This window comes from Lepidochelys kempii, chromosome 11, assembly GCF_965140285.1.
Source record: "Lepidochelys kempii isolate rLepKem1 chromosome 11, rLepKem1.hap1, whole genome shotgun sequence".
NCBI lineage: Eukaryota > Metazoa > Chordata > Testudines > Cheloniidae > Lepidochelys > Lepidochelys kempii.
This window is the reverse complement of record NC_136390.1, coordinates 75,716,477-75,721,295: the sequence shown is the minus strand read 5'-3', so window position 1 is coordinate 75,721,295 and position 4,819 is coordinate 75,716,477. Positions and strand designations below refer to the sequence as shown.

Below are 4,819 nucleotides of genomic sequence, written 5' to 3'. Positions count from 1 at the left end.
GGTGAAAGCTGGAGGCATGTAGGTAGGAACAGCGGTCAGTAGGTTTCCGGTATAGGGTGGTGTTTATGTGACCATCGTTTATTAGCACAGTAGTGTCCAGGAAGTGGATCTTAATCGCGTCTCTGCTAAGGCTGCATCTACACTCCCCCTTGTGTCGGTAGAACGTATGTGGCTCGGGGTGTGAATAAGCCACCCCCCGAGTGACACAAGTTACACAGACCTAAGCGCCGGTGTGGACAGTGCTATGGTGCTGGGAGAGCTTCTCTTGCCAACATGGCTACGGCTGCTCGTTCAGGGTGGAGAGCTCCCTCCCGTCGCTCCCGTCCCTCCCATGCTTCCAGCCGCTCCAGTAGAGACTGCCACTGGGGGCCACGTCACTCACAGCTGTGAAGGCCGAGCGGTTAAGGCGTTGGACTCGAAATCCAATCGGGTTTCCCTGCGCGGGTTCAAATCCTGCTCACAGCGAGGCCTGTGTTTTAGCCACATTTGCTCACCAGGGCAATACATCTCCACCGGCCCTGGGACGCTCTCCATACACTCCCCACCCCAGGTAAACCCTGTTCTGCTCCTTTCATGGGGATGCCTGGGATGGTGCCTCACGCTGTGTCCCTGCGGTCTCAGGCCTCTGCCCCTCACCCAGCGCCCCCCGGCTCAGCCCCACCCCTGGGTGCTGCTCCTCTCCAGAGCATGGAAGGAGCTGAGCACGGGCAACCCGTAGAAGAGGCCACAGGAGCCTGAGCCTCCCCCAAAAGGCCGTCCATGCGGGCGGAAACGCTGGGAATGTGGGGCGGGTCTCCCCTCCGGAGGCCCGTGGGCCCGTGGTCATCTTTCGAGCGCTGGAAGTGAAGCTCCAGAGAAGTGGGGGCCCCGCCTGCACCCCGCTCCCCTCTGCCTCTTAGCCCGATGCCCTGCTCTTGCTCTGCCTCTTCCCATCCCCCTTCCGCCTCCTCCCCCAAAACCTGCACCCCAACGCCCCTCGGCCTTTTCCCCCGCGGCCCCGTCTTCTCGTGCCTCTTCCTGTCCTGCTTCACCTCCTTCCCCAAGGACCCCCCTGCCCCCCGCTCACCGAAGACAGAGAAAAGGGACGGGTGCCTGGCCCCATGGCCCCCGGTAGCCCCCCTTCAGGGAAAGGGGCGGAGAGGAGCAAGCAGGGGGTGAGTGGAGTCCTGGGGGAAGAGGCGGAGAGGAGCGAGGGGCAGGTAGGGGGACCTCGGGGGCGAGAGGAGTGAACAGTGGGGGGGCGGGGCCTCGGGGGAAGAGGATGACCGGGGGCGGGGCCTCTGTGGCAGGGCCATGCTCTAGGCCCCGGTGGCCCCCCAACTTCTCGGGGTCATCTGAAACCCAGGATGAAGGTGACACAGGGCCTGGTTCCTCTTTGGGCTAAGATTCCATAACACCTCTCCCTTCCTGGCAGTGTGAAGGGGCTGGACAGGGGCATAAAGCCCTCCAGACACGGCCGGAGACAGGGAAAGGGCCGTCAATGCGGAAGAGAATCAGGCCCAGAGTTAGACAAGGGGTGCAGAGAATATTCTGGATTCAGGTCATTGCACTTCGCCCTTGCTCGAAATGCTTCCTGTATTTTCTCCATTTCACTCCCTGACTCTCGGTCTCTGCCCCTTTCCCCGTTTCGTCCTCAGAATTAGCACGTTCAGCCAGTTAATCGCAGCAATACCGCCATAAGACAGCAGCCTGAAATCTCAGCTCTCCCCCGCCCCACGCACGAGACCTGCTGCCAGCTGAACTGGAGAAAGAATGGGGAACGTCTCTGGCAGAGGGTGTGAAACAGACACCCAGAAAAGGTGAGCTTTCACAGGGACTGCTGGGCACGCATGGACTGTGGCTGGGGAGGGGGCTGCCAGACCTCCCTCAGGTGACCAGACAGCAAGTGTGAAAAATCGGGACGGGGGTGGGAGGTAATCGGAGCCTATATAAGAAAAAGACCCAAAAATCGGGACTGTCCCTCTAAAATCGGGACACCTGGCCACCCTAGACCTCCCCCACAGACTGCCACTGAGTGAGTGGGGGGCAGTTGCACAGACCTGCAGTGACCACACGGATTGTGAGGTTTGCTCCCCTCCTGTCTCCAGTGGGGCTGAGGTTTCTCCCTGAGCCTGCTGAGCCCTGTGGCCCTTCCCAGCCACGCCCGTGGGAGCAGAAAACACCGAAAGACCAGGCCGGGGAGGTCATATGGTTTATTGGACCCGGTTCTGTTGGGGAGAGTGTAGCCAGACAGCCAGCCCCCCCCTGCTCAGACCAGCATTGCTGGAAACACAGGAGGAAGCCGGAACAGGGCACTTAACATATATTCCAGCACAGCCTTTGAAGCTATGAAAGCACAGGTGTGCTGCTACAATGTGCCTCTGGGAACAGATACAAGGATTAAGCTCACAGCAGGCAGAGGCCCTGTGACAGACATGGCTCTTCGCCCCTACTAAATAGAGTGATGCACTCACACCAACATCCTAGGTGGGAAAATATTTACCCTGATAAAAGAAATGTCCAGTAGTCGACACTTATTGTTTCTCTCCCTTGCAAGTGTAAACTACTCTTGCGAAAGCTGGCGTCACCCCGACAGACCAGCCTCAATTTGGCATAAGAAAGGAGAAAGAGAAGAAAGGAGTACAGAGGTATAAGTAGGGGACCTACAGCACCCTGATTTTTGAGTGCTTTTCACTATCTATCTGCTGGTCAGATAAGTGACAGCCTCCCAAGGCTTCTGCAGCTAAGAGGGTCCCTACACCTTGTCCCTTATTCGTCTTTCCGCGGAATTGAGTGACCGATCCTGGCTTGGCACCACTGGAATCGAGAGATGCAAGGAGGGTAAGAAGCACCCACACCTGATCTCCTATCTTTAGTGTACACATATTTTGAAATAGAGCTCTATACTTTGTTTTCTTTCTTTGGGATTGTGGCTTCAGTTTTGTAACTTGTTTGTGTGTGTAACATCTCTACATTTAAATAAGTAGGCACTAGCAATTTTGTAACCACATGATTAGAATGTAGCTTAATAAATTTTGGTAACCATTTATGCATAAGCCTGACTTGTTTTCTCTGGTTTACTGTAAAGCAGCCAACACAATTAAAGAACCTCAGCCGTTTTGGCTCTAAAGCCTGGCCATTAGGTGAGAGTACTAAGAGCCTAGCGTTGAGTTGTGCCGCCTCCACGGGGCAAACTCTTGGGGCACCTGTCAGTCAATCCTGGCTGCCCGCTGCGAAGGAGCTCTGAGCTCTAGCAGTTAAAGTCACGGGTGTGGAGAGGCTCTTAGTGCTGCCATTGGGGCATCTGTCAGTCAGTATTGACTGCTCGCTGCGAAGGAGCTCTGAGCTCTAGCAGTTAAAGTCACGGGTGGTTAGGACCTTGGGGCATCCGTCAGCCTAGCCCGGGCTGCCCGCCGCGAAGGGACAGTGCGTCCTAGCGGTTAAAGTCACGGATGGTATAAACGGGCATAGCTGGCACCTCACCAAACATCCTTGGCCGTCGGCTAACAGAGAGAGACCAGGGCCTGAGGACGAGATCTGCGGAGCTCGAAGGCTTGTCTCTCCCCAGCAGAAGTTGGAGAATGAAAGAGATCCCCTCCCTGCCTTGTCTCTCTAATCTCCTGGGACAGACCTTGCAAACAGAGAACTCTGAGGCAGTTCAGTGCTTCCCACCGAGCCCCAGGAGCCCGTATGTAACACGGACGTTGCACTCATTCAAACAGTGCCTAGCGCAGCTGGGGGACGGGCTTCAAGCTGCTGCCAGCCACAGCCCCTTCTGTGCCCCAAACCGGGGGCGACTGCGCCTACTGGCCAGACCCCTCTGTTCCAGAACGGAGGTGCCCTTTGGTCTCTCAGCCCGGCGCTCTCACACAACCACAGCAGCTCCAGTCACCAGGTCCCCTCTTGGCGCAGTGGGAGGGGGCAGCAGGACAGAGCAGGCAGGCCTCCGAGGGGGAACTGTACTCCAGGAAGCAGTGACTCTGTCAAGGATTTAGGTGTCATACCGGGCAAGCCGCTCAACATCCGCTCCCGGTGCGATGCTGTGGGGAACAGGGCCAAAGCCATCGGTGATGACGGGGGGATTTTCTTGGTTTTTCAATGGTTTGCATGCCTCAGTTTCCCTGGGTGCTGTTTGTTTAACGAGGTGGGAGAGGTAGTTTGTTGTTACAGAGGACCAGCGGTGATCTCTCCTGTCAGTTGGGCCCTCAGGCAAAGGCCTGGAGAACGGATACCCCAGCGACTGGTGAGCGGGAGGCCCAGCTTGGAAGTCACAGCCAGGTCGGGCCAGTAGAAGGACAATGGGCTGAGGAGAGAAGACCCGGTGACTGCTTCCAGCCAGGGGGAAAGAAAAGAGGGAGGAGAGGAGAGGCTGAGATAGAGGAGACCCAGGCAGCCTGTTCACCTGGGACAGAAGACAAAGGACACAGGCTTGTGGGAAGGTGATATCGGACGCTTAGCTGGAAGGAGGGGGCTTCTGGACTGGGGAGAGAAAACAGCCAGAGCCCACACGGGTGCAGGAGAGACCTAGATGGACTGTGCAGAGGGAGGTTAGGCCTGAGGCCCTGAGAGTTTCCTGTGCTGTGTTCAGACGCTCAATAAACCCCTCTCTTTTACGCTGGCTGAGAGTCACGGCAGTCTCGAGATCGGGGTTGCTTTCTTCCCTCTGGGAGTAGAGGCCCCAGGGGTCCAGAGTGAGGGGACTCCCTGAGGGGGCCCACGGCAGACAGGCATGCTCAAGGCTGAGAGAAGAGGGGTTCCAGGAGGCGGAAGGGCCTACGGCTTAACCCTTGAGAGAGTGGATCTCCAAGAAGGGCTGTCACACTGAAGGGGGTTCCTCCCA

The 4,819-nt window shown here is 57.3% G+C and overlaps 1 non-coding gene across 1 annotated transcript; it reads left to right on the top strand.

Moving 5' to 3' along the window:
* The first annotated feature begins 383 nt into the window (after nucleotides 1-383).
* TRNAS-CGA (transfer RNA serine (anticodon CGA)) lies at nucleotides 384-465 on the top strand. The gene has a single exon. It is a non-coding gene; the product is annotated as a tRNA-Ser (tRNA).
* Nucleotides 466-4,819: the final 4,354 nt, after the last annotated feature.